Consider the following 27,959-nt stretch of genomic DNA (forward strand, 5'->3'; position numbering starts at 1 on the left):
CTTTTTTCCCTATCCAGAAGCATCTTGTCTTTTGTCGCAACCAGAGTTTGATATTCTACCAACATTAACGAGATCGCATTCTCTTAATTTCACTTACGGCCATACCAGTCTGAAAATGCCTGATCTCGTCAGATCTCGGAAGCCATCCAGACTTGGGCCTGGTTAGTACTTGTATGGGAGACCAACTAGGAACCTCAGGTGCCGTAAGCTTTTGTTTATTTCTTTTTTGCATTATGATGTCATAATCAGACCACTTTTTTCCCTATGGGAGACCAACTAGGAACCTCAGGTGCCGTAAGCTTTTGTTTATTTCTTTTTTGCATTATGATGTCATAATCAGACCACTTTTTTCCCTATCCAGAAGCATCTTGTCTTTTGTCGCAACCAGAGTTTGATATTCTACCAACATTAGCGAGATCGCATTCTCTTAATTTCACTTACGGCCATACCAGTCTGAAAATGCCTGTTCTCGTCAGATCTTGGAAGCCATACAGACTCGGGCCTGGTTAGTACTTGTATGGGAGACCAACTAGGAACCTCAGGTGCCGTAAGCTTTCGTTTATTTCTTTTTTGCATTATGATGTCATAATCAGACCACTTTTTTCCCTATGGGAGGCCAACTAGGAACCTCAGGTGCCGTAAGCTTTTGTTTATTTCTTTTTTGCATTATGATGTCATAATCAGACCACTTTTTTCCCTATCCTGAAGCGTCTTGTCTTTTGTTGCAACCAGAGTTTGATATTCTACCAACATTAGCGAGAACGCATTCGATTAATTTCACTTAAGGCCATACCAGTCTGAAAATGCCTGATCTCGTCAGATCTCGGAAGCCATCCAGACTCGGGCCTGGTTAGTACTTGTATGGGAGACCAACTAGGAACCTCAGGTGCCGTAAGCTTTTGTTTATTTCTTTTTTGCATTATGATGTCATAATCAGTCCACTTTTTTCCCTATCCAGAAGCGTCTTGTCTTTTGTCGCAACCAGAGTTTGATATTCTACCAACATTAGCGAGATTGCATTCTCTTAATTTCACTTACGGCCATACCAGTCTGAAAATGCCTGATCTCGGAAGCCATCCAAACTTGGGCCTGGTTAGTACTTGTATGGGAGACCAACTAGGAACCTCAGGTGCCTTAACTTTTATTTATTTCTTTTTTGCATTATGATGTCATAATCAGACCACTTTTTTCCCTATCCAGAAGCGTCTTGTCTTTTGTCGCAACCAGAGTTTGATATTCTACCAACATTAGCGAGATCGCATTCTCTTAATTTCATTTACGGCCATACCAGTCTGAAAATGCCTGATCTCGTCATATCTCGGAAGCCATCCAGACTCGACCCTGGTTAGTACTTGTATGGGAGACCAACTAGGAACCTCAGGTGCCGTAAGCTTTTGTTTATTTCTTTTTTGCATTATGATGTCATAATCAGACCACTTTTTTCCCTATCCAGAAGCGTCTTGTCTTTTGTCGCAACCAGAGTTTGATATTCTACCAACATTAGCGAGATCGCATTCTCTTAATTTCACTTATGGCCATACCAGTCTGAAAATGCCTGATCTCGTCAGATCTCGGAAGCCATCCAGACTCGGGCCTGGTTAGTACTTGTATGGGAGACCAACTAGGAACCTCAGGTGCCGTAAGCTTTTGTTTATTTCTTTTTTGCATTATGATGTCATAATCAGACCACTTTTTTCCCTATGGGAGACCAACTAGGAACCTCAGGTGCCGTAAGCTTTTGTTTATTTCTTTTTTGCATTATGATGTCATAATCAGACCACTTTTTTCCCTATCCAGAAGCGTCTTGTCTTTTGTCGCAACCAGAGTTTGATATTCTACCAACATTAACGAGATCGCATTCTCTTAATTTCATTTACGGCCATACCAGTCTGAAAATGCCTGATCTCGTCAGATCTCGGAAGCCATCCAGACTCGGGCCTGGTTAGTACTTGTATGGGAGACCAACTAGGAACCTCAGGTGCCGTAAGCTTTTGTTTATTTCTTTTTTGCATTATGATGTCATAATCAGACCACTTTTTTCCCTATCCAGAAGCATCTTGTCTTTTGTCGCAACCAGAGTTTGATATTCTACCAACATTAACGAGATCGCATTCTCTTAATTTCACTTACGGCCATACCAGTCTGAAAATGCCCGATCTCGTCAGATCTCGGAAGCCATCCAGACTTGGGCCTGGTTAGTACTTGTATGGGAGACCAACTAGGAACCTCAGGTGCCGTAAGCTTTTGTTTATTTCTTTTTTGCATTATGATGTCATAATCAGACCACTTTTTTCCCTATGGGAGACCAACTAGGAACCTCAGGTGCCGTAAGCTTTTGTTTTTTTCTTTTTTGCATTATGATGTCATAATCAGACCACTTTTTTCCCTATCCAGAAGCGTCTTGTCTTTTGTTGCAACCAGAGTTTGATATTCTACCAACATTAGCGAGAACGCATTCTCTCAATTTCACTTAAGGCCATACCAGTCTGAAAATGCCTGATCTCGTCAGATCTTGGAAGCCATCCAGACTCGGGCCTGGTTAGTACTTGTATGGGAGACCAACTAGGAACCTCAGGTGCCGTAAGCTTTCATTTATTTCTTTTTTGCATTATGATGTCATAATCAGACCACTTTTTTCCCTATGGGAGGCCAACTAGGAACCTCAGGTGCCGTAAGCTTTTGTTTATTTCTTTTTTGCATTATGATGTCATAATCAGACCACTTTTTTCCCTATCCAGAAGCGTCTTGTCTTTTGTTGCAACCAGAGTTTGATATTCTACCAACATTAGCGAGAACGCATACTCTTAATTTCACTTACGGCCATACCAGTCTGAAAATGCCTGATCTCGTCAGATCTCGAAGCCATCCAGACTTGGGCCTGGTTAGTACTTGTATGGGAGACCAACTAGGAACCTCAGGTGCCGTAAGCTTTTGTTTATTTCTTTTTTGCATTATGATGTCATAATCAGACCACTTTTTTCCCTATCCAGAAGCGTCTTGTCTTTTGTCGCAACCAGAGTTTGATATTCTACCAACATTAGCGAGATCGCATTCTCTTAATTTCCCTTACGGCCATACCAGTCTGAAAATGCCTGATCTCGTCAGATCTCGGAAGCCATCCAGACTTGGGCCTGGTTAGTACTTGTATGGGAGACCAACTAGGAACCTCAGGTGCCGTAAGCTTTTGTTTATTTCTTTTTTGCATTATGATGTCATAATCAGACCACTTTTTTCCCTATCCAGAAGCGTCTTGTCTTTTGTCGCAACCAGAGTTTGATATTCTACCAACATTAGCGAGATCGCATTCTCTTAATTTCACTTACGGCCATACCAGTCTGAAAATGCCTGATCTCGTCAGATCTCGGAAGCTATCCAGACTCGGGCCTGGTCAGTACTTGTATGGGAGACCAACTAGGAACCTCAGGTGCCGTAAGCTTTTGTTTATTTCTTTTTTGCATTATGATGTCATAATCAGACCACTTTTTTTCCCTATGGGAGACCAACTAGGAACCTCAGGTGCCGTAAGCTTTTGTTTATTTCGTTTTTGCATTATGATGTCATAATCAGACCACTTTTTTCCCTATCCAGAAGCGTCTTGTCTTTTGTCGCAACCAGAGTTTGATATTCTACCAACATTAGCGAGATCGCATTCTCTTAATTTCGCTTACGGCCATACCAGTCTGAAAATGCCTGATCTCGTTAGATCTCGGAAGCCATCCAGGCTCGGGCCTGGTTAGTACATGTATGGGAGACCAACTAGGAACCTCAGGTGCCGTAAGCTTTTGTTTATTTCTTTTTTGCATTATGATGTCATAATCAGACCACTTTTTTCCCTATGGGAGACCAACTAGGAACCTCAGGTGCCGTAAGCTTTTGTTTATTTCTTTTTTGCATTATGATGTCATAATCAGACCACTTTTTTCCCTATCCAGAAGCGTCTTGTCTTTTGTCGCAACCAGAGTTTGATATTCTACCAACATTAGCGAGATCGCATTCTCTTAATTTCACTTACGGCCATACCAGTCTGAAAATGCCTGATCTCGTCAGATCTCGGAAGCTATCCAGACTCGGGCCTGGTCAGTACTTGTATGGGAGACCAACTAGGAACCTCAGGTGCCGTAAGCTTTTGTTTATTTCTTTTTTGCATTATGATGTCATAATCAGACCACTTTTTTCCCTATGGGAGACCAACTAGGAACCTCAGGTGCCGTAAGCTTTTGTTTATTTCTTTTTTGCATTATGATGTCATAATCAGACCACTTTTTTCCCTATCCAGAAGCGTCTTGTCTTTTGTCGCAACCAGAGTTTGATATTCTACCAACATTAGCGAGATCGCATTCTCTTAATTTCCCTTACGGCCATACCAGTCTGAAAATGCCTGATCTTGTCAGATCTCGGAAGCCATCCAGACTCGGGCCTGGTTAGTACTTGTATGGGAGACCAACTAGGAACCTCAGGTGCCGTAAGCTTTTGTTTATTTCTTTTTTGCATTATGATGTCATAATCAGACCACTTTTTTCCCTATGGGACACCAACTAGGAACCTCAGGTGCCGTAAGCTTTTGTTTATTTCTTTTTTGCATTATGATGTCATAATCAGACCACTTTTTTCCCTATCCAGAAGCGTCTTGTCTTTTGTCGCAACCAGAGTTTGATATTCTACCAACATTAGCGAGATCGCATTCTCTTAATTTTACTTACGGCCATACCAGTCTGAAAATGCCTGATCTCGTCAGATCTCGGAAGCCATCCAGACTCGTGCCTGGTTAGTACTTGTATGGGAGACCAACTAGGAACCTCAGGTGCCGTAAGCTTTTGTTTATTTCTTTTTTGCATTATGATGTCATAATCAGACCACTTTTTTCCCTATGGGACACCAACTAGGAACCTCAGGTGCCGTAAGCTTTTGTTTATTTCTTTTTTGCATTATGATGTCATAATCAGACCACTTTTTTCCCTATCCAGAAGCGTCTTGTCTTTTGTCGCAACCAGAGTTTGATATTCTACCAACATTAGCGAGATCGCATTCTCTTAATTTCAATTACGGCCATACCAGTCTGAAAATGCCTGATCTCGTCAGATCTCGGAAGCCATCCAGACTCGGGCCTGGTTAGTACTTGTATGGGAGACCAACTAGGAACCTCAGGTGCCGTAAGCTTTTGTTTATTTCTTTTTTGCATTATGATGTCATAATCAGACCACTTTTTTCCCTATCCAGAAGCTTCTTGTCTTTTGTCGCAACCAGAGTTTGATATTCTACCAACATAAGCGAGATTGCATTCTCTTAATTTCCCTTACGGCCATACCAGTCTTAAAATGCCTGATCTCGTCAGATCTCGGAAGCCATCCAGACTCGGGCCTGGTTAGTACTTGTATGGGAGACCAACTAGGAACCTCAGGTGCCGTAAGCTTTTGTTTATTTCTTTTTTGCATTATGATGTCATAATCAGACCACTTTTTTCCCTATCCAGAAGCGTCTTGTCTTTTGTCGCAACCAGAGTTTGATATTCTACCAACATTAGCGAGATCGCATTCTCTTAATTTCACTTACGGCCATACCAGTCTGAAAATGCCTGATCTCGTCAGATCTCGGAAGCCATCCAGACTCGGGCCTGGTTAGTACTTGTATGGGAGACCAACTAGGAACCTTAGGTGCCGTAAGCTTTTGTTTATTTCTTTTTTGCATTATGATGTCATAATCAGACCACTTTTTTCCCTATCCAGAAGCATCTTGTCTTTTGTCGCAACCAGAGTTTGATATTCTACCAACATTAACGAGATCGCATTCTCTTAATTTCATTTACGCCCATACCAGTCTGAAAATGCCTGATCTCGTCAGATCTCGGAAGCCATCCAGACTTGGGCCTGGTTAGTACTTGTATGGGAGACCAACTAGGAACCTCAGGTGCCGTAAGCTTTTGTTTATTTCTTTTTTGCATTATGATGTCATAATCAGACCACTTTTTTCCCTATGGGAGACCAACTAGGAACCTCAGGTGCCGTAAGCTTTTGTTTTTTTCTTTTTTGCATTATGATGTCATAATCAGACCACTTTTTTCCCTATCCAGAAGCGTCTTGTCTTTTGTTGCAACCACAGTTTGATATTCTACCAACATTAGCGAGAACGCATTCTCTTAATTTCACTTAAGGCCATACCAGTCTGAAAATGCCTGATCTTGGAAGCCATCCAGACTCGGGCCTGGTTAGTACTTGTATGGGAGACCAACTAGGAACCTCAGGTGCTGTAAGCTTTCGTTTATTTCTTTTTTGCATTATGATGTCATAATCAGACCACTTTTTTCCCTATGGGAGGCCAACTAGGAACCTCAGGTGCCGTAAGCTTTTGTTTATTTCTTTTTTGCATTATGATGTCATAATCAGACCACTTTTTTCCCTATCCAGAAGCGTCTTGTCTTTTGTTGCAACCAGAGTTTGATATTCTACCAACATTAGCGAGATCGCATTCTCTCAACTTCACTTACGGCCATACCAGTCTTAAAATGCCTGATCTCGTCAGATCTCGGAAGCCATCCAGACTCGGGCCTGGTTAGTACTTGTATGGGAGACCAACTAGGAACCTCAGGTGCCGTAAGCTTTTGTTTATTTATTTTTTGCATTATGATGTCATAATCAGACCACTTTTTTCCCTATCCAGAAGCGTCTTGTCTTTTGTCGCAACCAGAGTTTGATATTCTACCAACATTAGCGAGATCGCATTCTCTTAATTTCACTTACGGCCATACCAGTCTGAAAATGCCTGATCTCGTCAGATCTCAGAAGCCATCCAGACTCGGGCCTGGTTAGTACTTGTATGGGAGACCAACTAGGAACCTCAGGTGCCGTAAGCTTTTGTTTATTTCTTTTTTGCATTATGATGTCATAATCAGACCACTTTTTTCCCTATGGGAGACCAACTAGGAACCTCAGGTGCCGTAAGCTTTTGTTTTTTTCTTTTTTGCATTATGATGTCATAATCAGACCACTTTTTTCCCTATCCAGAAGCGTCTTGTCTTTTGTTGCAACCAGAGTTTGATATTCTACCAACATTAGCGAGAACGCATTCTCTCAATTTCACTTAAGGCCATACCAGTCTGAAAATGCCTGATCTCGTCAGATCTTGGAAGCCATCCAGACTCGGGCCTGGTTAGTACTTGTATGGGAGACCAACTAGGAACCTCAGGTGCCGTAAGCTTTCATTTATTTCTTTTTTGCATTATGATGTCATAATCAGACCACTTTTTTCCCTATGGGAGGCCAACTAGGAACCTCAGGTGCCGTAAGCTTTTGTTTATTTCTTTTTTGCATTATGATGTCATAATCAGACCACTTTTTTCCCTATCCAGAAGCGTCTTGTCTTTTGTTGCAACCAGAGTTTGATATTCTACCAACATTAGCGAGAACGCATACTCTTAATTTCACTTACGGCCATACCAGTCTGAAAATGCCTGATCTCGTCAGATCTCGAAGCCATCCAGACTTGGGCCTGGTTAGTACTTGTATGGGAGACCAACTAGGAACCTCAGGTGCCGTAAGCTTTTGTTTATTTCTTTTTTGCATTATGATGTCATAATCAGACCACTTTTTTCCCTATCCAGAAGCGTCTTGTCTTTTGTCGCAACCAGAGTTTGATATTCTACCAACATTAGCGAGATCGCATTCTCTTAATTTCCCTTACGGCCATACCAGTCTGAAAATGCCTGATCTCGTCAGATCTCGGAAGCTATCCAGACTCGGGCCTGGTCAGTACTTGTATGGGAGACCAACTAGGAACCTCAGGTGCCGTAAGCTTTTGTTTATTTCTTTTTTGCATTATGATGTCATAATCAGACCACTTTTTTTCCCTATGGGAGACCAACTAGGAACCTCAGGTGCCGTAAGCTTTTGTTTATTTCGTTTTTGCATTATGATGTCATAATCAGACCACTTTTTTCCCTATCCAGAAGCGTCTTGTCTTTTGTCGCAACCAGAGTTTGATATTCTACCAACATTAGCGAGATCGCATTCTCTTAATTTCGCTTACGGCCATACCAGTCTGAAAATGCCTGATCTCGTTAGATCTCGGAAGCCATCCAGGCTCGGGCCTGGTTAGTACATGTATGGGAGACCAACTAGGAACCTCAGGTGCCGTAAGCTTTTGTTTATTTCTTTTTTGCATTATGATGTCATAATCAGACCACTTTTTTCCCTATGGGAGACCAACTAGGAACCTCAGGTGCCGTAAGCTTTTGTTTATTTCTTTTTTGCATTATGATGTCATAATCAGACCACTTTTTTCCCTATCCAGAAGCGTCTTGTCTTTTGTCGCAACCAGAGTTTGATATTCTACCAACATTAGCGAGATCGCATTCTCTTAATTTCACTTACGGCCATACCAGTCTGAAAATGCCTGATCTCGTCAGATCTCGGAAGCTATCCAGACTCGGGCCTGGTCAGTACTTGTATGGGAGACCAACTAGGAACCTCAGGTGCCGTAAGCTTTTGTTTATTTCTTTTTTGCATTATGATGTCATAATCAGACCACTTTTTTCCCTATGGGAGACCAACTAGGAACCTCAGGTGCCGTAAGCTTTTGTTTATTTCTTTTTTGCATTATGATGTCATAATCAGACCACTTTTTTCCCTATCCAGAAGCGTCTTGTCTTTTGTCGCAACCAGAGTTTGATATTCTACCAACATTAGCGAGATCGCATTCTCTTAATTTCCCTTACGGCCATACCAGTCTGAAAATGCCTGATCTTGTCAGATCTCGAAAGCCATCCAGACTCGGGCCTGGTTAGTACTTGTATGGGAGACCAACTAGGAACCTCAGGTGCCGTAAGCTTTTGTTTATTTCTTTTTTGCATTATGATGTCATAATCAGACCACTTTTTTCCCTATGGGACACCAACTAGGAACCTCAGGTGCCGTAAGCTTTTGTTTATTTCTTTTTTGCATTATGATGTCATAATCAGACCACTTTTTTCCCTATCCAGAAGCGTCTTGTCTTTTGTCGCAACCAGAGTTTGATATTCTACCAACATTAGCGAGATCGCATTCTCTTAATTTTACTTACGGCCATACCAGTCTGAAAATGCCTGATCTCGTCAGATCTCGGAAGCCATCCAGACTCGGGCCTGGTTAGTACTTGTATGGGAGACCAACTAGGAACCTCAGGTGCCGTAAGCTTTTGTTTATTTCTTTTTTGCATTATGATGTCATAATCAGACCACTTTTTTCCCTATGGGACACCAACTAGGAACCTCAGGTGCCGTAAGCTTTTGTTTATTTCTTTTTTGCATTATGATGTCATAATCAGACCACTTTTTTCCCTATCCAGAAGCGTCTTGTCTTTTGTCGCAACCAGAGTTTGATATTCTACCAACATTAGCGAGATCGCATTCTCTTAATTTCAATTACGGCCATACCAGTCTGAAAATGCCTGATCTCGTCAGATCTCGGAAGCCATCCAGACTCGGGCCTGGTTAGTACTTGTATGGGAGACCAACTAGGAACCTCAGGTGCCGTAAGCTTTTGTTTATTTCTTTTTTGCATTATGATGTCATAATCAGACCACTTTTTTCCCTATCCAGAAGCGTCTTGTCTTTTGTCGCAACCAGAGTTTGATATTCTACCAACATAAGCGAGATTGCATTCTCTTAATTTCCCTTACGGCCATACCAGTCTGAAAATGGCTGATCTCGTCAGATCTCGGAAGCCATCCAGACTCGGGCCTGGTTAGTACTTGTATGGGAGACCAACTAGGAATCTCAGGTGCCGTAAGCTTTTGTTTATTTCTTTTTTGCATTATGATGTCATAATCAGACCACTTTTTTCCCTATGGGAGACCAACTAGGAACCTCAGGTGCCGTAAGCTTTTGTTTATTTCTTTTTTGCATTATGATGTCATAATCAGACCACTTTTTTCCCTATCCAGAAGCGTCTTGTCTTTTGTCGCAACCAGAGTTTGATATTCTACCAACATTAGCGAGATCGCATTCTCTTAATTTTAATTACGGCCATACCAGTCTGAAAATGCCTAATCTCGTCAGATCTCGTAAGCCATCCAGACTCGAGCCTGGTTAGTACTTGTATGGGAGACCAACTAGGAACCTCAGGTGCCGTAAGCTTTTTTTAATTTCTTTTTTGCATTATGATGTCATAATCAGACCACTTTTTTCCCTAACCAGAAGCATCTTGTCTTTTGTCGCAACCAGAGTTTGATATTCTACCAACATTAACGAGATTGCATTCTCTTAATTTCACTTACGGCCATACCAGTCTGAAAATGCCTGATCTCGTCAGATCTCGGAAGCCATCCAGACTCGGGCCTGGTTAGTACTTGTATGGGAGACCAACTAGGAACCTCAGGTGCCGTAAGCTTTTGTTTATTTCTTTTTTGCATTATGATGTCATAATCAGACCACTTTTTTCCCTATCCAGAAGCGTCTTGTCTTTTGTCGCAACCAGAGTTTGATATTCTACCAACATTAGCGAGATCGCATTCTCTTAATTTCCCTTACGGCCATACCAGTCTGAAAATGCCTGATTTCGTCAGATCTCGGAAGGCATCCAGACTCGGTTCTGGTTAGTACATGTATGGGAGACCAACTAGGAACCTCAGGTGCCGTAAGCTTTTGTTTATTTCTTTTTTGCATTATGATGTCATAATCAGACCACTTTTTCCCTATGGGAGACCAACTAGGAACCTCAGGTGCCATAAGCTTTTGTTTATTTCTTTTTTGCATTATGATGTCATAATCAGACCACTTTTTTCCCTATCCAGAAGCGTCTTGTCTTTTGTTGCAACCAGAGTTTGATATTCTACCAACATTAGCGAGATTGCATTCTCTTAATTTCACTTACGGACATACCAGTCTGAAAATGCCTGATCTCATCAGATCTCGGAAGCCATCCAGACTCAGGCCTGGTTAGTACTTGTATGGGAGACCAACTAGGAACCTCAGGTGCCGTAAGCTTTTGTTTATTTATTTTTTGCATTATGATGTCATAATCAGACCACTTTTTTCCCTATCCAGAAGCGTCTTGTCTTTTGTCGCAACCAGAGTTTGATATTCTACCAACATTAGCGAGATCGCATTCTCTTAATTTCACTTACGGCCATACCAGTCTGAAAATGCCTGATCTCGGAAGCCATCCAGACTCGAGTCTGGTTAGTACTTGTATGGGAGACCAACTAGGAACCTCAGGTGCCGTAAGCTTTTGTTTATTTCTTTTTTGCATTATGATGTCATAATCAGACCACTTTTTTCCCCATCCAGAAGCGTCTTGTCTTTTGTCGCAACCAGAGTTTGATATTCTACCAACATTAGCGAGATCGCATTCTCTTAATTTCACTTACGGCCATACCAGTCTGAAAATGCCTGATCTCGTCAGATCTCGGAAGCCATCCAGACTCGGGTCTGGTTAGTACTTGTATGGGAGACCAACTAGGAACCTCAGGTGCCGTAAGCTTTTGTTTATTTCTTTTTTGCATTATGATGTCATAATCAGACCACTTTTTTTCCCTATCCAGAAGCGTCTTGTCTTTTGTCGCAACCAGAGTTTGATATTCTACCAACATTAGCGAGATCGCATTCGCTTAATTTCACTTACGGCCATACCAGTCTGAAAATGCCTGATCTCGTCAGATCTCGGAAGCCATCTAGACTCGGGCCTGGTTAGTACATGTATAGGAGACCAACTAGGAACCTCAGGTGCCGTAAGCTTTTGTTTATTTCTTTTTTGCATTATGATGTCATAATCAGAACACTTTTTTCCCTATCCAGAAGCGTCTTGTCTTTTGTCGCAACCAGAGTTTGATATTTTACCAACATTAACGAGATTGCATTCTCTTAATTTCCCTTACGGCCATACCAGTCTGACAATGCCTGATCTTGTCAGATCTCGGAAGCCATCCATACTCGGGCCTGGTTCGTACTTGTATGGGAGACCAACTAGGAACCTCAGGTGCCGTAAGCTTTTGTTTATTTCTTTTTTGCATTATGATGTCATAATCAGACCACTTTTTTCCCTATGGGAGACCAACTAGGAACCTCAGGTGCCGTAAGCTTTTGTTTATTTCTTTTTTGCATTATGATGTCATAATCAGACCACTTTTTTCCTATCCAGAAGCATCTTGTCTTTTGTCGCAACCAGAGTTAGATATTCTACCAACATTAGCGAGATCGCATTCTCTTAATTTCCCTTACGGCCATACCAGTCTGAAAATGCCTGATCTCGTCAGATCTCGGAAGCCATCCAGACTCGGGCCTGGTTAGTACTTGTATGGGAGACCAACTAGGAACCTCAGGTGCCGTAAGCTTTTGTTTATTTCTTTTTTGCATTATGATGTCATAATCAGACCACTTTTTTCCCTATGGGAGACCAACTAGGAACCTCAGGTGCCGTAAGCTTTTGTTTATTTCTTTTTTGCATTATGATGTCATAATCAGACCACTTTTTTCCCTATGGGAGACCAACTAGGAACCTCAGGTGCCGTAAGCTTTTGTTTATTTCTTTTTTGCATTATGATGTCATAATCAGACCACTTTTTTCCCTATCCAGAAGCGTCTTGTCTTTTGTTGCAACCAGAGTTTGATATTCTACCAACATTAGCGAGATCGCATTCTCTTAATTTCACTTACGGCCATACCAGTCTGAAAATGCCTGATCTCATCAGATCTCGGAAGCCATCCAGACTTGGGCCTGGTTAGTACTTGTATGGGAGACCAACTAGGAACCTCAGGTGCCGTAAGCTTTTGTTTATTTCTTTTTTGCATTATGATGTCATAATCAGACCACTTTTTTCCCTATGGGAGACCAACTAGGAACCTCAGGTGCCGTAAGCTTTTGTTTATTTCTTTTTTGCATTATGATGTCATAATCAGACCACTTTTTTCCCTATCCAGAAGCGTCTTGTCTTTTGTCGCAACCAGAGTTTGATATTCTACCAACATTAGCGAGATCGCATTCTCTTAATTTCAATTACGGCCATACCAGTCTGAAAATGCCTAATCTCGTCAGATCTCGTAAGCCATCCAGACTCGGGCCTGGTTAGTACTTGTATGGGAGACCAACTAGGAACCTCAGGTGCCGTAAGCTTTTTTTAATTTCTTTTTTGCATTATGATGTCATAATCAGAACACTTTTTTCCCTAACCAGAAGCATCTTGTCTTTTGTCGCAACCAGAGTTTGATATTCTACCAACATTAACGAGATTGCATTCTCTTAATTTCACTTACGGCCATACCAGTCTGACAATGCCTGATCTCGTCAGATCTCGGAAACCATCCAGACTTGGGCCTGGTTAGTACTTGTATGGGAGACCAACTAGGAACCTCAGGTGCCGTAAGCTTTTGTTTATTTCTTTTTTGAATTATGATGTCATAATCAGACCACTTTTTTCCCTATGGGAGACCAACTAGGAACCTCAGGTGCCGTAAGCTTTTGTTTATTTCTTTTTTGCATTATGATGTCATAATCAGACCACTTTTTTCCTATCCAGAAGCATCTTGTCTTTTGTCGCAACCAGAGTTAGATATTCTACCAACATTAGCGAGATCGCATTCTCTTAATTTCACTTACGGCCATACCAGTCTGAAAATGCCTGATCTCGTCAGATCTCGGAAGCCATCCAGACTCGGGCCTGGTTAGTACTTGTATGGGAGACCAACTAGGAACCTCAGGTGCCGTAAGCTTTTGTTTATTTCTTTTTTAAATTATGATGTCATAATCAGACCACTTTTTTCCCTATGGGAGACCAACTAGGAACCTCAGGTGCCGTAAGCTTTTGTTTATTTCTTTTTTGCATTATGATGTCATAATCAGACCACTTTTTTCCCTATCCATTAGCGTCTTGTCTTTTGTTGCAACCAGAGTTTGATATTCTACCAACATTAGCGAGATCGCATTCTCTTAATTTCACTTATGGACATACCAGTCTGAAAATGCCTGATCTCATCAGATCTCGGAAGCCATCCAGACTCAGGCCTGGTTAGTACTTGTATGGGAGAACAACTAGGAACCTCAGGTGCCGTAAGCTTTTGTTTATTTCTTTTTTGCATTATGATGTCATAATCAGACCACTTTTTTCCCTATCCAGAAGCGTCTTGTCTTTTGTCGCAACCAGAGTTTGATATTCTACCAACATTAGCGAGATCGCATTCTCTTAATTTCACTTACGGCCATACCAGTCTGAAAATGCCTGATCTCGGAAGCCATCCAGACTCGAGTCTGGTTAGTACTTGTATGGGAGACCAACTAGGAACCTCAGGTGCCGTAAGCTTTTGTTTATTTCTTTTTTGCATTATGATGTCATAATCAGACCACTTTTTTCCCCATCCAGAAGCGTCTTGTCTTTTGTCGCAACCAGAGTTTGATATTCTACCAACATTAGTGAGATCGCATTCTCTTAATTTCACTTACGGCCATACCAGTCTGAAAATGCCTGATCTCGTCAGATCTCGGAAGCCATCCAGACTCGGGTCTGGTTAGTACTTGTATGGGAGACCAACTAGGAACCTCAGGTGCCGTAAGCTTTTGTTTATTTCTTTTTTGCATTATGATGTCATAATCAGACCACTTTTTTTCCCTATCCAGAAGCGTCTTGTCTTTTGTCGCAACCAGAGTTTGATATTCTACCAACATTAGCGAGATCGCATTCTCTTAATTTCACTTACGGCCATACCAGTCTGAAAATGCCTGATCTCGTCAGATCTCGGAAGCCATCCAGACTCGGGCCTGGTTAGTACATGTATAGGAGACCAACTAGGAACCTCAGGTGCCGTAAGCTTTTGTTTATTTCTTTTTTGCATTATGATGTCATAATCAGAACACTTTTTTCCCTATCCAGAAGCGTCTTGTCTTTTGTCGCAACCAGAGTTTGATATTTTAGCAACATTAGCGAGATTGCATTCTCTTAATTTCCCTTACGGCCATACCAGTCTGAAAATGCCTGATCTTGTCAGATCTCGGAAGCCATCCATACTCGGGCCTGGTTAGTACTTGTATGGGAGACCAACTAGGAACCTCAGGTGCCGTAAGCTTTTGTTTATTTCTTTTTTGCATTATGATGTCATAATCAGACCACTTTTTCCCCTAACCAGAAGCATCTTGTCTTTTGTCGCAACCAGAGTTTGATATTCTACCAACATTAACGAGATTGCATTCTCTTAACTTCACTTACGGCCATACCAGTCTGACAATGCCTGATCTCGTCAGATCTCGGAAGCCATCCAGACTTGGGCCTGGTTAGTACTTGTATGGGAGACCAACTAGGAACCTCAGGTGCCGTAAGCTTTTGTTTATTTCTTTTTTGCATTATGATGTCATAATCAGACCACTTTTTCCCCTAACCAGAAGCAACTTGTCTTTTGTCGCAACCAGAGTTTGATATTCTACCAACATTAGCGAGATCGCATTCTCTTAATTTCCCTTATGGCCATACCAGTCTGAAAATGCCTGATCTCGTCAGATCTCGGAAGCCATTCAGACTCGGGCCTGGTTAGTACTTGTATGGGAGTCCAACTAGGAACCTCAGGTGCCGTAAGCTTTTGTTTATTTCTTTTTTGCATTATGATGTCATAATCAGACCACTTTTTTCCCTATCCAGAAGCATCTTGTCTTTTGTCGCAACCAGAGTTAGATATTCTACCAACATTAGCGAGATCGCATTCTCTTAATTTCACTTACGGCCATACCAGTCTGAAAATGCCTGATCTCGTCAGATCTCGGAAGCCATCCAGACTCGGGCCTGGTTAGTACTTGTATGGGAGATCAACTAGGAACCTCAGGTGCCGTAAGCTTTTGTTTATTTCTTTTTTGCATTATGATGTCATAATCAGACCACTTTTTTCCCTATGGGAGACCAACTAGGAACCTCAGGTGCCGTAAGCTTTTGTTTATTTCTTTTTTGCATTATGATGTCATAATCAGACCACTTTTTTCCCTATCCAGAAGCGTCTTGTCTTTTGTTGCAACCAGAGTTTGATATTCTACCAACATTAGCGAGATTGCATTCTCTTAATTTCCCTTACGGCCATACCAGTCTGAAAATGCATGATCTCGTCAGATCTCGGAAGCCATCTAGACTCGGGCCTGGTTAGTACTTGTATGGGAGACCAACTAGGAACCTCAGGTGCCGTAAGGTTTTGTTTATTTCTTTTTTGCATTATGATGTCATAATCAGACCACTTTTTTCCCTATGGGAGACCAACTAGGAACCTCAGGTGCCGTAAGCTTTTGTTTATTTCTTTTTTGCATTATGATGTCATAATCAGACCACTTTTTTCCCTATCCAGAAGCGTCTTGTCTTTTGTCGCAACCAGCGTTTGATATTCTACCAACATTAGCAAGATCGCATTCTCTTAATTTCAATTACGGCCATACCAGTCTGAAAATGCCTAATCTCGTCAGATCTCGTAAGCCATCCAGACTCGGGCCTGGTTAGTACTTGTATGGGAGACCAACTAGGAACCTCAGGTGCCGTAAGCTTTTTTTAATTTCTTTTTTGCATTATGATGTCATAATCAGACCACTTTTTTCCCTAACCAGAAGCATCTTGTCTTTTGTCGCAACCAGAGTTTGATATTCTACCAACATTAACGAGATTGCATTCTCTTAATTTCACTTACGGCCATACCAGTCTGACAATGCCTGATCTCGTCAGATCTCGGAAACCATCCAGACTTGGGCCTGGTTAGTACTTGTATGGGAGACCAACTAGGAACCTCAGGTGCCGTAAGCTTTTGTTTATTTCTTTTTTGCATTATGATGTCATAATCAGACCACTTTTTTCCCTATGGGAGACCAACTAGGAACCTCAGGTGCCGTAAGCTTTTGTTTATTTCTTTTTTGCATTATGATGTCATAATCAGACCACTTTTTTCCTATCCAGAAGCATCTTGTCTTTTGTCGCAACCAGAGTTAGATATTCTACCAACATTAGCGAGATCGCATTCTCTTAATTTCACTTATGACCATACCAGTCTGAAAATGCCTGATCTCGTCAGATCTCGGAAGCCATTCAGACTCGGGCCTGGTTAGTACTTGTATGGGAGTCCAACTAGGAACCTCAGGTGCCGTAAGCTTTTGTTTATTTATTTTTTGCATTATGATGTCATAATCAGACCACTTTTTTCCCTATGGGAGACCAACTAGGAACCTCAGGTGCCGTAAGCTTTTGTTTATTTCTTTTTTGCATTATGATGTCATAATCAGACCACTTTTTTCCCTATCCAGAAGCGTCTTGTCTTTTGTTGCAACCAGAGTTTGATATTCTACCAACATTAGCGAGATCGCATTCTCTTAATTTCACTTACGGACATACCAGTCTGAAAATGCCTGATCTCATCAGATCTCGGAAGCCATCCAGACTTGGGCCTGGTTAGTACTTGTATGGGAGACCAACTAGGAACCTCAGGTGCCGTAAGCTTTTGTTTATTTCTTTTTTGCATTATGATGTCATAATCAGACCACTTTTTTCCCTATCCAGAAGCGTCTTGTCTTTTGTCGCAACCAGAGTTTGATATTCTACCAACATAAGCGAGATTGCATTCTCTTAATTTCTCTTACGGCCATACCAGTCTGAAAATGGCTGATCTCGTCAGATCTCGGAAGCCATCCAGACTCGGGCCTGGTTAGTACTTGTATGGGAGACCAACTAGGAACCTCAGGTGCCGTAAGCTTTTGTTTATTTCTTTTTTGCATTATGATGTCATAATCAGACCACTTTTTTCCCTATGGGAGACCAACTAGGAACCTCAGGTGCCGTAAGCTTTTGTTTATTTCTTTTTTGCATTATGATGTCATAATCAGACCACTTTTTTCCCTATCCAGAAGCGTCTTGTCTTTTGTCGCAACCAGAGTTTGATATTCTACCAACATTAGCGAGATCGCATTCTCTTAATTTCAATTACGGCCATACCAGTCTGAAAATGCCTAATCTCGTCAGATCTCGTAAGCCATCCAAACTCGGGCCTGGTTAGTACTTGTATGGGAGACCAACTAGGAACCTCAGGTGCCGTAAGCTTTTTTTAATTTCTTTTTTGCATTATGATGTCATAATCAGACCACTTTTTTCCCTAACCAGAAGCATCTTGTCTTTTGTCGCAACCAGAGTTTGATATTCTACCAACATTAACGAGATTGCATTCTCTTAATTTCACTTACGGCCATACCAGTCTGACAATGCCTGATTTCGTCAGATCTCGGAAACCATCCAGACTTGGGCCTGGTTAGTACTTGTATGGGAGACCAACTAGGAACCTCAGGTGCCGTAAGCTTTTGTTTATTTCTTTTTTGAATTATGATGTCATAATCAGACCACTTTTTTCCCTATGGGAGACCAACTAGGAACCTCAGGTGCCGTAAGCTTTTGTTTATTTCTTTTTTGCATTATGATGTCATAATCAGACCACTTTTTTCCTATCCAGAAGCATCTTGTCTTTTGTCGCAACCAGAGTTAGATATTCTACCAACATTAGCGAGATCGCATTCTCTTAATTTCACTTACGGCCATACCAGTCTGAAAATGCCTGATCTCGTCAGATCTCGGAAGCCATCCAGACTCAGGCCTGGTTAGTACTTGTATGGGAGACCAACTAGGAACCTCAGGTGCCGTAAGCTTTTGTTTATTTCTTTTTTGCATTATGATGTCATAATCAGACCACTTTTTTCCCCATCCAGAAGCGTCTTGTCTTTTGTCGCAACCAGAGTTTGATATTCTACCAACATTAGCGAGATCGCATTCTCTTAATTTCACTTATGGACATACCAGTCTGAAAATGCCTGATCTCATCAGATCTCGGAAGCCATCCAGACTCAGGCCTGGTTAGTACTTGTATGGGAGACCAACTAGGAACCTCAGGTGCCGTAAGCTTTTGTTTATTTCTTTTTTGCATTATGATGTCATAATCAGACCACTTTTTTCCCCATCCAGAAGCGTCTTGTCTTTTGTCGCAACCAGAGTTTGATATTCTACCAACATTAGCGAGATCGCATTCTCTTAATTTCACTTACGGCCATACCAGTCTGAAAATGCCTGATCTCGTCAGATCTCGGAAGCCATCCAGACTCGGGTCTGGTTAGTACTTGTATGGGAGACCAACTAGGAACCTCAGGTGCCGTAAGCTTTTGTTTATTTCTTTTTTGCATTATGATGTCATAATCAGACCACTTTTTTTCCCTATCCAGAAGCGTCTTGTCTTTTGTCGCAACCAGAGTTTGATATTCTACCAACATTAGCGAGATCGCATTCTCTTAATTTCACTTACGGCCATACCAGTCTGAAAATGCCTGATCTCGTCAGATCTCGGAAGCCATCCAGACTCGGGCCTGGTTAGTACATGTATAGGAGACCAACTAGGAACCTCAGGTGCCGTAAGCTTTTGTTTATTTCTTTTTTGCATTATGATGTCATAATCAGAACACTTTTTTCCCTATCCAGAAGCGTCTTGTCTTTTGTCGCAACCAGAGTTTGATATTTTAGCAACATTAGCGAGATTGCATTCTCTTAATTTCCCTTACGGCCATACCAGTCTGAAAATGCCTGATCTTGTCAGATCTCGGAAGCCATCCATACTCGGGCCTGGTTAGTACTTGTATGGGAGACCAACTAGGAACCTCAAGTGCCGTAAGCTTTTGTTTATTTCTTTTTTGCATTATGATGTCATAATCAGACCACTTTTTCCCCTAACCAGAAGCATCTTGTCTTTTGTCGCAACCAGAGTTTGATATTCTACCAACATTAACGAGATTGCATTCTCTTAACTTCACTTACGGCCATACCAGTCTGACAATGCCTGATCTCGTCAGATCTCGGAAGCCATCCAGACTTGGGCCTGGTTAGTACTTGTATGGGAGACCAACTAGGAACCTCAGGTGCCGTAAGCTTTTGTTTATTTCTTTTTTGCATTATGATGTCATAATCAGACCACTTTTTCCCCTAACCAGAAGCATCTTGTCTTTTGTCGCAACCAGAGTTTGATATTCTACCAACATTAGCGAGATCGCATTCTCTTAATTTCCCTTATGGCCATACCAGTCTGAAAATGCCTGATCTCGTCAGATCTCGGAAGCCATTCAGACTCGGGCCTGGTTAGTACTTGTATGGGAGTCCAACTAGGAACCTCAGGTGCCGTAAGCTTTTGTTTATTTCTTTTTTGCATTATGATGTCATAATCAGACCACTTTTTTCCCTATCCAGAAGCATCTTGTCTTTTGTCGCAACCAGAGTTAGATATTCTACCAACATTAGCGAGATCGCATTCTCTTAATTTCACTTACGGCCATACCAGTCTGAAAATGCCTGATCTCGTCAGATCTCGGAAGCCATCCAGACTCGGGCCTGGTTAGTACTTGTATGGGAGATCAACTAGGAACCTCAGGTGCCGTAAGCTTTTGTTTATTTCTTTTTTGCATTATGATGTCATAATCAGACCACTTTTTTCCCTATGGGAGACCAACTAGGAACCTCAGGTGCCGTAAGCTTTTGTTTATTTCTTTTTTGCATTATGATGTCATAATCAGACCACTTTTTTCCCTATCCAGAAGCGTCTTGTCTTTTGTTGCAACCAGAGTTTGATATTCTACCAACATTAGCGAGATTGCATTCTCTTAATTTCCCTTACGGCCATACCAGTCTGAAAATGCCTGATCTCGTCAGATCTCGGAAGCCATCTAGACTCGGGCCTGGTTAGTACTTGTATGGGAGACCAACTAGGAACCTCAGGTGCCGTAAGCTTTTGTTTATTTCTTTTTTGCATTATGATGTCATAATCAGACCACTTTTTTCCCTATGGGAGACCAACTAGGAACCTCAGGTGCCGTAAGCTTTTGTTTATTTCTTTTTTGCATTATGATGTCATAATCAGACCACTTTTTTCCCTATCCAGAAGCGTCTTGTCTTTTGTCGCAACCAGAGTTTGATATTCTACCAACATTAGCGAGATCGCATTCTCTTAATTTCAATTACGGCCATACCAGTCTGAAAATGCCTAATCTCGTCAGATCTCGTAAGCCATCCAGACTCGGGCCTGGTTAGTACTTGTATGGGAGACCAACTAGGAACCTCAGGTGCCGTAAGCTTTTTTTAATTTCTTTTTTGCATTATGATGTCATAATCAGACCACTTTTTTCCCTAACCAGAAGCGTCTTGTCTTTTGTTGCAACCAGAGTTTGATATTCTACCAACATTAACGAGATTGCATTCTCTTAATTTCACTTACGGCCATACCAGTCTGACAATGCCTGATCTCGTCAGATCTCGGAAACCATCCAGACTTGGGCCTGGTTAGTACTTGTATGGGAGACCAACTAGGAACCTCAGGTGCCGTAAGCTTTTGTTTATTTCTTTTTTGCATTATGATGTCATAATCAGACCACTTTTTTCCCTATGGGAGACCAACTAGGAACCTCAGGTGCCGTAAGCTTTTGTTTATTTCTTTTTTGCATTATGATGTCATAATCAGACCACTTTTTTCCCTATGGGAGACCAACTAGGAACCTCAGGTGCCGTAAGCTTTTGTTTATTTCTTTTTTGGATTATGATGTCATAATCAGACCACTTTTTTCCCTATCCAGAAGCATCTTGTCTTTTGTCGCAACCAGAGTTTGATATTCTACCAACATTAACGAGATCGCATTCTCTTAATTTCGCTTACGGCCATACCAGTCTGAAAATGCCTGATCTCGTCAGATCTTGGAAGCCATCCAGACTTGGGCCTGGTTAGTACTTGTATGGGAGACCAACTAGGAACCTCAGGTGCCGTAAGCTTTTGTTTATTTCTTTTTTGCATTATGATGTCATAATCAGACCACTTTTTTCACTATGGGAGACCAACTAGGAACCTCAGGTGCCGTAAGCTTTTGTTTATTTATTTTTTGCATTATGATGTCATAATCAAACCACTTTTTTCCCTATCCAGAAGCGTCTTGTCTTTTGTCGCAACCAGAGTTTGATATTCTACCAACATTAGCGAGATCGCATTCTCGTAATTTCATTTATGGCCATACCAGTCTGAAAATGCCTGATCTCGTCAGATCTCGGAAGCCATCCAGACTCGGGCCTGGTTAGTACTTGTATGGGAGACCACCTAGGAACCTCAGGTGCCGTAAGCTTTTGTTTATTTCTTTTTTGCATTATGATGTCATAATCAGACCACTTTTTTCCCTATCCAGAAGCGTCTTGTCTTTTGTCGCAACCAGAGTTTGATATTCTACCAACATTAGCGAGATCGCATTCTCTTAATTTCACTTACGGCCATACCAGTCTGAAAATGCCTGATCTCGTCAGATCTCGGAAGCCATCCAGACTCGGGCCTGGTTAGTACTTGTATGGGAGACCAACTAGGAACCTCAGGTGCCGTAAGCTTTTGTTTATTTCTTTTTTGCATTATGATGTCATAATCAGACCACTTTTTTCCCTATGGGAGACCAACTAGGAACCTCAGGTGCCGTAAGCTTTTGTTTATTTCTTTTTTGCATTATGATGTCATAATCAGACCACTTTTTTCCCTATCCAGAAGCGTCTTGTCTTTTGTCGCAACCAGAGTTTGATATTCTACCAACATTAGCGAGATCGCATTCTCTTAATTTCACTTATGGCCATACCAGTCTGAAAATGCCTGATCTCGGAAGCCATCCAGACTCGAGTCTGGTTAGTACTTGTATGGGAGACCAACTAGGAACCTCAGGTGCCGTAAGCTTTTGTTTATTTCTTTTTTGCATTATGATGTCATAATCAGACCACTTTTTTCCCCATCCAGAAGCGTCTTGTCTTTTGTCGCAACCAGAGTTTGATATTCTACCAACATTAGCGAGATCGAATTCTCTTAATTTCACTTACGGCCATACCAGTCTGAAAATGCCTGATCTCGTCAGATCTCGGAAGCCATCCAGACTCGGGTCTGGTTAGTACTTGTATGGGAGACCAACTAGGAACCTCAGGTGTCGTAAGCTTTTGTTTATTTCTTTTTTGCATTATGATGTCATAATCAGACCACTTTTTTTCCCTATCCAGAAGCGTCTTGTCTTTTGTCGCAACCAGAGTTTGATATTCTACCAACATTAGCGAGATCGCATTCTCTTAATTTCACTTACGGCCATACCAGTCTGAAAATGCCTGATCTCGTCAGATCTCGGAAGCCATCCAGACTCGGGCCTGGTTAGTACATGTATAGGAGACCAACTAGGAACCTCAGGTGCCGTAAGCTTTTGTTTATTTCTTTTTTGCATTATGATGTCATAATCAGAACACTTTTTTCCCTATCCAGAAGCGTCTTGTCTTTTGTCGCAACCAGAGTTTGATATTTTACCAACATTAGCGAGATTGCATTCTCTTAATTTCCCTTACGGCCATACCAGTCTGAAAATGCCTGATCTTGTCAGATCTCGGAAGCCATCCATACTCGGGCCTGGTTAGAACTTGTATGGGAGACCAACTAGGAACCTCAGGTGCCGTAAGCTTTTGTTTATTTCTTTTTTGCATTATGATGTCATAATCAGACCACTTTTTCCCCTAACCAGAAGCATCTTGTCTTTTGTCGCAACCAGAGTTTGATATTCTACCAACATTAACGAGATTGCATTCTCTTAACTTCACTTACGGCCATACCAGTCTGACAATGCCTGATCTCGTCAGATCTCGGAAGCCATCCAGACTTGGGCCTGGTTAGTACTTGTATGGGAGACCAACTAGGAACCTCAGGTGCAGTAAGCTTTTGTTTATTTCTTTTTTGCATTATGATGTCATAATCAGACCACTTTTTTCCCTATGGGAGACCAACTAGGAACCTCAGGTGCCGTAAGCTTTTGTTTATTTCTTTTTTGCATTATGATGTCATAATCAGACCACTTTTTTCCCTATCCAGAAGCGTCTTGTCTTTTGTCGCAACCAGAGTTTGATATTCTACCAACATTAGCGAGATCGCATTCTCTTAATTTCCCTTATGACCATACCAGTCTGAAAATGCCTGATCTCATCAGATCTCGGAAGCCATTCAGACTCGGGCCTGGTTAGTACTTGTATGGGAGTCCAACTAGGAACCTCAGGTGCCGTAAGCTTTTGTTTATTTATTTTTTGCATTATGATGTCATAATCAGACCACTTTTTTCCCTATCCAGAAGCATCTTGTCTTTTGTCGCAACCAGAGTTAGATATTCTACCAACATTAGCGAGATCGCATTCTCTTAATTTCACTTACGGCCATACCAGTCTGAAAATGCCTGATCTCGTCAGATCTCGGAAGCCATCCAGACTCGGGCCTGGTTAGTACTTGTATGGGAGACCAACTAGGAACCTCAGGTGCCGTAAGCTTTTGTTTATTTCTTTTTTGCATTATGATGTCATAATCAGACCACTTTTTTCCCTATGGGAGACCAACTAGGAACCTCAGGTGCCGTAAGCTTTTGTTTATTTCTTTTTTGCATTATGATGTCATAATCAGACCACTTTTTTCCCTATCCAGAAGCGTCTTGTCTTTTGTTGCAACCAGAGTTTGATATTCTACCAACATTAGCGAGATCGCATTCTCTTAATTTCACTTACGGACATACCAGTCTGAAAATGCCTGATCTCATCAGATCTCGGAAGCCATCCAGACTCGGGCCTGGTTAGTACTTGTATGGGAGACCAACTAGGAACCTCAGGTGCCGTAAGCTTTTGTTTATTTCTTTTTTGCATTATGATGTCATAATCAGACCACTTTTTTCCCTATCCAGAAGCGTCTTGTCTTTTGTCGCAACCAGAGTTTGATATTCTACCAACATTAGCGAGATCGCATTCTCTTAATTTCACTTACGGCCATACCAGTCTGAAAATGCCTGATCTCGTCAGATCTCGGAAGCCATCCAGACTCGGGCCTGGTTAGTACATGTATAGGAGACCAACTAGGAACCTCAGGTGCCGTAAGCTTTTGTTTATTTCTTTTTTGCATTATGATGTCATAATCAGACCACTTTTTTCCCTATGGGAGACCAACTAGGAACCTCAGGTGCCGTAAGCTTTTGTTTATTTCTTTTTTGCATTATGATGTCATAATCAGACCACTTTTTTCCCTATCCAGAAGCGTCTTGTCTTTTGTTGCAACCAGAGTTTGATATTCTACCAACATTAGCGAGATCGCATTCTCTTAATTTCACTTACGGCCATACCAGTCTGAAAATGCCTGATCTCGGAAGCCATCCAGACTCGAGTCTGGTTAGTACTTGTATGGGAGACCAACTAGGAACCTCAGGTGCCGTAAGCTTTTGTTTATTTCTTTTTTGCATTATGATGTCATAATCAGACCACTTTTTTCCCCATCCAGAAGCGTCTTGTCTTTTGTCGCAACCAGAGTTTGATATTCTACCAACATTAGCGAGATCGCATTCTCTTAATTTCACTTACGGCCATACCAGTCTGAAAATGCCTGATCTCGTCAGATCTCGGAAGCCATCCAGACTCGGGTCTGGTTAGTACTTGTATGGGAGACCAACTAGGAACCTCAGGTGTCGTAAGCTTTTGTTTATTTCTTTTTTGCATTATGATGTCATAATCAGACCACTTTTTTTCCCTATCCAGAAGCGTCTTGTCTTTTGTCGCAACCAGAGTTTGATATTCTACCAACATTAGCGAGATCGCATTCTCTTAATTTCCCTTACGGCCATACCAGTCTGAAAATGCCTGATCTTGTCAGATCTCGGAAGCCATCCATACTCGGGCCTGGTTAGAACTTGTATGGGAGACCAACTAGGAACCTCAGGTGCCGTAAGCTTTTGTTTATTTCTTTTTTGCATTATGATGTCATAATCAGACCACTTTTTCCCCTAACCAGAAGCATCTTGTCTTTTGTCGCAACCAGAGTTTGATATTCTACCAACATTAACGAGATTGCATTCTCTTAACTTCACTTACGGCCATACCAGTCTGACAATGCCTGATCTCGTCAGATCTCGGAAGCCATCCAGACTTGGGCCTGGTTAGTACTTGTATGGGAGACCAACTAGGAACCTCAGGTGCAGTAAGCTTTTGTTTATTTCTTTTTTGCATTATGATGTCATAATCAGACCACTTTTTTCCCTATGGGAGACCAACTAGGAACCTCAGGTGCCGTAAGCTTTTGTTTATTTCTTTTTTGCATTATGATGTCATAATCAGACCACTTTTTTCCCTATCCAGAAGCGTCTTGTCTTTTGTCGCAACCAGAGTTTGATATTCTACCAACATTAGCGAGATCGCATTCTCTTAATTTCCCTTATGACCATACCAGTCTGAAAATGCCTGATCTCGTCAGATCTCGGAAGCCATTCAGACTCGGGCCTGGTTAGTACTTGTATGGGAGTCCAACTAGGAACCTCAGGTGCCGTAAGCTTTTGTTTATTTATTTTTTGCATTATGATGTCATAATCAGACCACTTTTTTCCCTATCCAGAAGCATCTTGTCTTTTGTCGCAACCAGAGTTAGATATTCTACCAACATTAGCGAGATCGCATTCTCTTAATTTCACTTACGGCCATACCAGTCTGAAAATGCCTGATCTCGTCAGATCTCGGAAGCCATCCAGACTCGGGCCTGGTTACTACTTGTATGGGAGACCAACTAGGAACCTCAGGTGCCGTAAGCTTTTGTTTATTTCTTTTTTGCATTATGATGTCATAATCAGACCACTTTTTTCCCTATGGGAGACCAACTAGGAACCTCAGGTGCCGTAAGCTTTTGTTTATTTCTTTTTTGCATTATGATGTCATAATCAGACCACTTTTTTCCCTATCCAGAAGCGTCTTGTCTTTTGTTGCAACCAGAGTTTGATATTCTACCAACATTAGCGAGATCGCATTCTCTTAATTTCACTTACGGACATACCAGTCTGAAAATGCCTGATCTCATCAGATCTCGGAAGCCATCCAGACTCGGGCCTGGTTAGTACTTGTATGGGAGACCAACTAGGAACCTCAGGTGCCGTAAGCTTTTGTTTATTTCTTTTTTGCATTATGATGTCATAATCAGACCACTTTTTTCCCTATCCAGAAGCGTCTTGTCTTTTGTCGCAACCAGAGTTTGATATTCTACCAACATTAGTGAGATCGCATTCTCTTAATTTCACTTACGGCCATACCAGTCTGAAAATGCCTGATCTCGGAAGCCATCCAGACTCGAGTCTGGTTAGTACTTGTATGGGAGACCAACTAGGAACCTCAGGTGCCGTAAGCTTTTGTTTATTTATTTTTTGCATTATGATGTCATAATCAGACCACTTTTTTCCCTATCCAGAAGCGTCTTGTCTTTTGTCGCAACCAGAGTTTGATATTCTACCAACATTAGCGAGATCGCATTCTCTTAATTTCACTTACGGCCATACCAGTCTGAAAATGCCTGATCTCGTCAGATCTCGGAAGCCATCCAGACTCGGGTCTGGTTAGTACTTGTATGGGAGACCAACTAGGAACCTCAGGTGCCGTAAGCTTTTGTTTATTTCTTTTTTGCATTATGATGTCATAATCAGACCACTTTTTTCCCTATCCAGAAGCGTCTTGTCTTTTGTCGCAACCAGAGTTTGATATTCTACCAACATTAGCGAGATCGCATTCTCTTAATTTCACTTACGGCCATACCAGTCTGAAAATGCCTGATCTCGTCAGATCTCGGAAGCCATCCAGACTCGGGCCTGGTTAGTACATGTATAGGAGACCAACTAGGAACCTCAGGTGCCGTAAGCTTTTGTTTATTTCTTTTTTGCATTATGATGTCATAATCAGACCACTTTTTTCCCTATGGGAGACCAACTAGGAACCTCAGGTGCCGTAAGCTTTTGTTTATTTCTTTTTTGCATTATGATATTCATAATAAGACCACTTTTTTCCCTATCCAGAAGCGTCTTGTCTTTTGTCGCAACCAGAGTTTGATATTCTACCAACATTAGCGAGATCGCATTCTCTTAATTTCACTTACGGCCATACCAGTCTGAAAATGCCTGATCTCGGAAGCCATCCAGACTCGAGTCTGG

The 27,959-nt window shown here is 41.6% G+C and overlaps 84 pseudogenes; all 84 read left to right on the forward strand.

Moving 5' to 3' along the window:
• Positions 1-91: 91 nt before the first annotated feature.
• LOC134597179 (5S ribosomal RNA) lies at positions 92-210 on the forward strand (annotated as a pseudogene).
• Positions 211-435: 225 nt separating this feature from the next.
• Positions 436-554, forward strand: LOC134597755 (5S ribosomal RNA; annotated as a pseudogene).
• A 225-nt stretch (positions 555-779) lies between these two features.
• Positions 780-898, forward strand: LOC134597263 (5S ribosomal RNA; annotated as a pseudogene).
• A 629-nt stretch (positions 899-1,527) lies between these two features.
• LOC134594852 (5S ribosomal RNA) lies at positions 1,528-1,646 on the forward strand (annotated as a pseudogene).
• Positions 1,647-1,871: 225 nt separating this feature from the next.
• LOC134594812 (5S ribosomal RNA) lies at positions 1,872-1,990 on the forward strand (annotated as a pseudogene).
• A 134-nt stretch (positions 1,991-2,124) lies between these two features.
• Positions 2,125-2,243, forward strand: LOC134596382 (5S ribosomal RNA; annotated as a pseudogene).
• A 225-nt stretch (positions 2,244-2,468) lies between these two features.
• On the forward strand, positions 2,469-2,587 carry LOC134588028 (5S ribosomal RNA; annotated as a pseudogene).
• Positions 2,588-2,812: 225 nt separating this feature from the next.
• LOC134597976 (5S ribosomal RNA) lies at positions 2,813-2,930 on the forward strand (annotated as a pseudogene).
• Positions 2,931-3,064: 134 nt separating this feature from the next.
• On the forward strand, positions 3,065-3,183 carry LOC134594186 (5S ribosomal RNA; annotated as a pseudogene).
• A 134-nt stretch (positions 3,184-3,317) lies between these two features.
• Positions 3,318-3,436, forward strand: LOC134589131 (5S ribosomal RNA; annotated as a pseudogene).
• A 226-nt stretch (positions 3,437-3,662) lies between these two features.
• LOC134595816 (5S ribosomal RNA) lies at positions 3,663-3,781 on the forward strand (annotated as a pseudogene).
• Positions 3,782-4,006: 225 nt separating this feature from the next.
• LOC134589142 (5S ribosomal RNA) lies at positions 4,007-4,125 on the forward strand (annotated as a pseudogene).
• Positions 4,126-4,350: 225 nt separating this feature from the next.
• LOC134597088 (5S ribosomal RNA) lies at positions 4,351-4,469 on the forward strand (annotated as a pseudogene).
• Positions 4,470-4,694: 225 nt separating this feature from the next.
• Positions 4,695-4,813, forward strand: LOC134597326 (5S ribosomal RNA; annotated as a pseudogene).
• Positions 4,814-5,038: 225 nt separating this feature from the next.
• On the forward strand, positions 5,039-5,157 carry LOC134595688 (5S ribosomal RNA; annotated as a pseudogene).
• A 134-nt stretch (positions 5,158-5,291) lies between these two features.
• Positions 5,292-5,410, forward strand: LOC134595812 (5S ribosomal RNA; annotated as a pseudogene).
• Positions 5,411-5,544: 134 nt separating this feature from the next.
• On the forward strand, positions 5,545-5,663 carry LOC134595578 (5S ribosomal RNA; annotated as a pseudogene).
• A 134-nt stretch (positions 5,664-5,797) lies between these two features.
• On the forward strand, positions 5,798-5,916 carry LOC134597279 (5S ribosomal RNA; annotated as a pseudogene).
• Positions 5,917-6,475: 559 nt separating this feature from the next.
• Positions 6,476-6,594, forward strand: LOC134595184 (5S ribosomal RNA; annotated as a pseudogene).
• Positions 6,595-6,728: 134 nt separating this feature from the next.
• LOC134594520 (5S ribosomal RNA) lies at positions 6,729-6,847 on the forward strand (annotated as a pseudogene).
• Positions 6,848-7,072: 225 nt separating this feature from the next.
• On the forward strand, positions 7,073-7,191 carry LOC134588029 (5S ribosomal RNA; annotated as a pseudogene).
• Positions 7,192-7,416: 225 nt separating this feature from the next.
• Positions 7,417-7,534, forward strand: LOC134597978 (5S ribosomal RNA; annotated as a pseudogene).
• Positions 7,535-7,668: 134 nt separating this feature from the next.
• Positions 7,669-7,787, forward strand: LOC134594352 (5S ribosomal RNA; annotated as a pseudogene).
• A 226-nt stretch (positions 7,788-8,013) lies between these two features.
• Positions 8,014-8,132, forward strand: LOC134595817 (5S ribosomal RNA; annotated as a pseudogene).
• A 225-nt stretch (positions 8,133-8,357) lies between these two features.
• On the forward strand, positions 8,358-8,476 carry LOC134589154 (5S ribosomal RNA; annotated as a pseudogene).
• A 225-nt stretch (positions 8,477-8,701) lies between these two features.
• Positions 8,702-8,820, forward strand: LOC134587735 (5S ribosomal RNA; annotated as a pseudogene).
• A 225-nt stretch (positions 8,821-9,045) lies between these two features.
• LOC134589643 (5S ribosomal RNA) lies at positions 9,046-9,164 on the forward strand (annotated as a pseudogene).
• Positions 9,165-9,389: 225 nt separating this feature from the next.
• On the forward strand, positions 9,390-9,508 carry LOC134595690 (5S ribosomal RNA; annotated as a pseudogene).
• Positions 9,509-9,642: 134 nt separating this feature from the next.
• LOC134597046 (5S ribosomal RNA) lies at positions 9,643-9,761 on the forward strand (annotated as a pseudogene).
• Positions 9,762-10,239: 478 nt separating this feature from the next.
• LOC134589654 (5S ribosomal RNA) lies at positions 10,240-10,358 on the forward strand (annotated as a pseudogene).
• Positions 10,359-10,835: 477 nt separating this feature from the next.
• LOC134598260 (5S ribosomal RNA) lies at positions 10,836-10,954 on the forward strand (annotated as a pseudogene).
• Positions 10,955-11,331: 377 nt separating this feature from the next.
• LOC134595865 (5S ribosomal RNA) lies at positions 11,332-11,450 on the forward strand (annotated as a pseudogene).
• A 135-nt stretch (positions 11,451-11,585) lies between these two features.
• LOC134588506 (5S ribosomal RNA) lies at positions 11,586-11,704 on the forward strand (annotated as a pseudogene).
• A 134-nt stretch (positions 11,705-11,838) lies between these two features.
• On the forward strand, positions 11,839-11,957 carry LOC134589087 (5S ribosomal RNA; annotated as a pseudogene).
• A 224-nt stretch (positions 11,958-12,181) lies between these two features.
• LOC134594584 (5S ribosomal RNA) lies at positions 12,182-12,300 on the forward strand (annotated as a pseudogene).
• Positions 12,301-12,616: 316 nt separating this feature from the next.
• Positions 12,617-12,735, forward strand: LOC134594129 (5S ribosomal RNA; annotated as a pseudogene).
• Positions 12,736-12,960: 225 nt separating this feature from the next.
• LOC134588952 (5S ribosomal RNA) lies at positions 12,961-13,079 on the forward strand (annotated as a pseudogene).
• Positions 13,080-13,213: 134 nt separating this feature from the next.
• On the forward strand, positions 13,214-13,332 carry LOC134594336 (5S ribosomal RNA; annotated as a pseudogene).
• Positions 13,333-13,556: 224 nt separating this feature from the next.
• Positions 13,557-13,675, forward strand: LOC134589666 (5S ribosomal RNA; annotated as a pseudogene).
• Positions 13,676-13,900: 225 nt separating this feature from the next.
• LOC134589162 (5S ribosomal RNA) lies at positions 13,901-14,019 on the forward strand (annotated as a pseudogene).
• Positions 14,020-14,396: 377 nt separating this feature from the next.
• Positions 14,397-14,515, forward strand: LOC134595866 (5S ribosomal RNA; annotated as a pseudogene).
• Positions 14,516-14,650: 135 nt separating this feature from the next.
• LOC134598353 (5S ribosomal RNA) lies at positions 14,651-14,769 on the forward strand (annotated as a pseudogene).
• A 134-nt stretch (positions 14,770-14,903) lies between these two features.
• Positions 14,904-15,022, forward strand: LOC134588056 (5S ribosomal RNA; annotated as a pseudogene).
• A 134-nt stretch (positions 15,023-15,156) lies between these two features.
• On the forward strand, positions 15,157-15,275 carry LOC134594479 (5S ribosomal RNA; annotated as a pseudogene).
• A 134-nt stretch (positions 15,276-15,409) lies between these two features.
• On the forward strand, positions 15,410-15,528 carry LOC134596883 (5S ribosomal RNA; annotated as a pseudogene).
• A 134-nt stretch (positions 15,529-15,662) lies between these two features.
• LOC134595719 (5S ribosomal RNA) lies at positions 15,663-15,781 on the forward strand (annotated as a pseudogene).
• Positions 15,782-16,006: 225 nt separating this feature from the next.
• On the forward strand, positions 16,007-16,125 carry LOC134596765 (5S ribosomal RNA; annotated as a pseudogene).
• A 225-nt stretch (positions 16,126-16,350) lies between these two features.
• LOC134588953 (5S ribosomal RNA) lies at positions 16,351-16,469 on the forward strand (annotated as a pseudogene).
• Positions 16,470-16,603: 134 nt separating this feature from the next.
• Positions 16,604-16,722, forward strand: LOC134594337 (5S ribosomal RNA; annotated as a pseudogene).
• Positions 16,723-16,946: 224 nt separating this feature from the next.
• LOC134598081 (5S ribosomal RNA) lies at positions 16,947-17,065 on the forward strand (annotated as a pseudogene).
• A 225-nt stretch (positions 17,066-17,290) lies between these two features.
• LOC134595235 (5S ribosomal RNA) lies at positions 17,291-17,409 on the forward strand (annotated as a pseudogene).
• A 134-nt stretch (positions 17,410-17,543) lies between these two features.
• LOC134596572 (5S ribosomal RNA) lies at positions 17,544-17,662 on the forward strand (annotated as a pseudogene).
• A 225-nt stretch (positions 17,663-17,887) lies between these two features.
• On the forward strand, positions 17,888-18,006 carry LOC134589368 (5S ribosomal RNA; annotated as a pseudogene).
• A 134-nt stretch (positions 18,007-18,140) lies between these two features.
• On the forward strand, positions 18,141-18,259 carry LOC134596096 (5S ribosomal RNA; annotated as a pseudogene).
• Positions 18,260-18,483: 224 nt separating this feature from the next.
• LOC134596642 (5S ribosomal RNA) lies at positions 18,484-18,602 on the forward strand (annotated as a pseudogene).
• A 134-nt stretch (positions 18,603-18,736) lies between these two features.
• LOC134588109 (5S ribosomal RNA) lies at positions 18,737-18,855 on the forward strand (annotated as a pseudogene).
• A 134-nt stretch (positions 18,856-18,989) lies between these two features.
• Positions 18,990-19,108, forward strand: LOC134595867 (5S ribosomal RNA; annotated as a pseudogene).
• Positions 19,109-19,243: 135 nt separating this feature from the next.
• On the forward strand, positions 19,244-19,362 carry LOC134598354 (5S ribosomal RNA; annotated as a pseudogene).
• Positions 19,363-19,496: 134 nt separating this feature from the next.
• LOC134589017 (5S ribosomal RNA) lies at positions 19,497-19,615 on the forward strand (annotated as a pseudogene).
• A 134-nt stretch (positions 19,616-19,749) lies between these two features.
• On the forward strand, positions 19,750-19,868 carry LOC134594481 (5S ribosomal RNA; annotated as a pseudogene).
• A 134-nt stretch (positions 19,869-20,002) lies between these two features.
• Positions 20,003-20,121, forward strand: LOC134596884 (5S ribosomal RNA; annotated as a pseudogene).
• Positions 20,122-20,255: 134 nt separating this feature from the next.
• LOC134595720 (5S ribosomal RNA) lies at positions 20,256-20,374 on the forward strand (annotated as a pseudogene).
• Positions 20,375-20,599: 225 nt separating this feature from the next.
• On the forward strand, positions 20,600-20,718 carry LOC134596303 (5S ribosomal RNA; annotated as a pseudogene).
• Positions 20,719-20,943: 225 nt separating this feature from the next.
• Positions 20,944-21,062, forward strand: LOC134588954 (5S ribosomal RNA; annotated as a pseudogene).
• A 134-nt stretch (positions 21,063-21,196) lies between these two features.
• Positions 21,197-21,315, forward strand: LOC134594338 (5S ribosomal RNA; annotated as a pseudogene).
• Positions 21,316-21,631: 316 nt separating this feature from the next.
• LOC134589236 (5S ribosomal RNA) lies at positions 21,632-21,750 on the forward strand (annotated as a pseudogene).
• A 225-nt stretch (positions 21,751-21,975) lies between these two features.
• Positions 21,976-22,094, forward strand: LOC134594349 (5S ribosomal RNA; annotated as a pseudogene).
• A 134-nt stretch (positions 22,095-22,228) lies between these two features.
• LOC134589677 (5S ribosomal RNA) lies at positions 22,229-22,347 on the forward strand (annotated as a pseudogene).
• A 468-nt stretch (positions 22,348-22,815) lies between these two features.
• Positions 22,816-22,934, forward strand: LOC134597236 (5S ribosomal RNA; annotated as a pseudogene).
• Positions 22,935-23,069: 135 nt separating this feature from the next.
• LOC134598355 (5S ribosomal RNA) lies at positions 23,070-23,188 on the forward strand (annotated as a pseudogene).
• A 134-nt stretch (positions 23,189-23,322) lies between these two features.
• LOC134589252 (5S ribosomal RNA) lies at positions 23,323-23,441 on the forward strand (annotated as a pseudogene).
• Positions 23,442-23,575: 134 nt separating this feature from the next.
• On the forward strand, positions 23,576-23,694 carry LOC134597406 (5S ribosomal RNA; annotated as a pseudogene).
• A 225-nt stretch (positions 23,695-23,919) lies between these two features.
• On the forward strand, positions 23,920-24,038 carry LOC134598042 (5S ribosomal RNA; annotated as a pseudogene).
• Positions 24,039-24,172: 134 nt separating this feature from the next.
• On the forward strand, positions 24,173-24,291 carry LOC134589689 (5S ribosomal RNA; annotated as a pseudogene).
• Positions 24,292-24,516: 225 nt separating this feature from the next.
• On the forward strand, positions 24,517-24,635 carry LOC134595834 (5S ribosomal RNA; annotated as a pseudogene).
• Positions 24,636-24,769: 134 nt separating this feature from the next.
• On the forward strand, positions 24,770-24,888 carry LOC134598357 (5S ribosomal RNA; annotated as a pseudogene).
• Positions 24,889-25,356: 468 nt separating this feature from the next.
• Positions 25,357-25,475, forward strand: LOC134597237 (5S ribosomal RNA; annotated as a pseudogene).
• A 135-nt stretch (positions 25,476-25,610) lies between these two features.
• Positions 25,611-25,729, forward strand: LOC134589253 (5S ribosomal RNA; annotated as a pseudogene).
• Positions 25,730-25,863: 134 nt separating this feature from the next.
• On the forward strand, positions 25,864-25,982 carry LOC134597407 (5S ribosomal RNA; annotated as a pseudogene).
• Positions 25,983-26,207: 225 nt separating this feature from the next.
• Positions 26,208-26,326, forward strand: LOC134587792 (5S ribosomal RNA; annotated as a pseudogene).
• A 134-nt stretch (positions 26,327-26,460) lies between these two features.
• Positions 26,461-26,579, forward strand: LOC134596544 (5S ribosomal RNA; annotated as a pseudogene).
• Positions 26,580-26,804: 225 nt separating this feature from the next.
• On the forward strand, positions 26,805-26,923 carry LOC134595835 (5S ribosomal RNA; annotated as a pseudogene).
• A 377-nt stretch (positions 26,924-27,300) lies between these two features.
• LOC134595869 (5S ribosomal RNA) lies at positions 27,301-27,419 on the forward strand (annotated as a pseudogene).
• A 134-nt stretch (positions 27,420-27,553) lies between these two features.
• On the forward strand, positions 27,554-27,672 carry LOC134598358 (5S ribosomal RNA; annotated as a pseudogene).
• The last annotated feature ends 287 nt before the right edge of the window (positions 27,673-27,959 follow it).

This window comes from Pelobates fuscus, chromosome 2, assembly GCF_036172605.1.
Source record: "Pelobates fuscus isolate aPelFus1 chromosome 2, aPelFus1.pri, whole genome shotgun sequence".
NCBI lineage: Eukaryota > Metazoa > Chordata > Amphibia > Anura > Pelobatidae > Pelobates > Pelobates fuscus.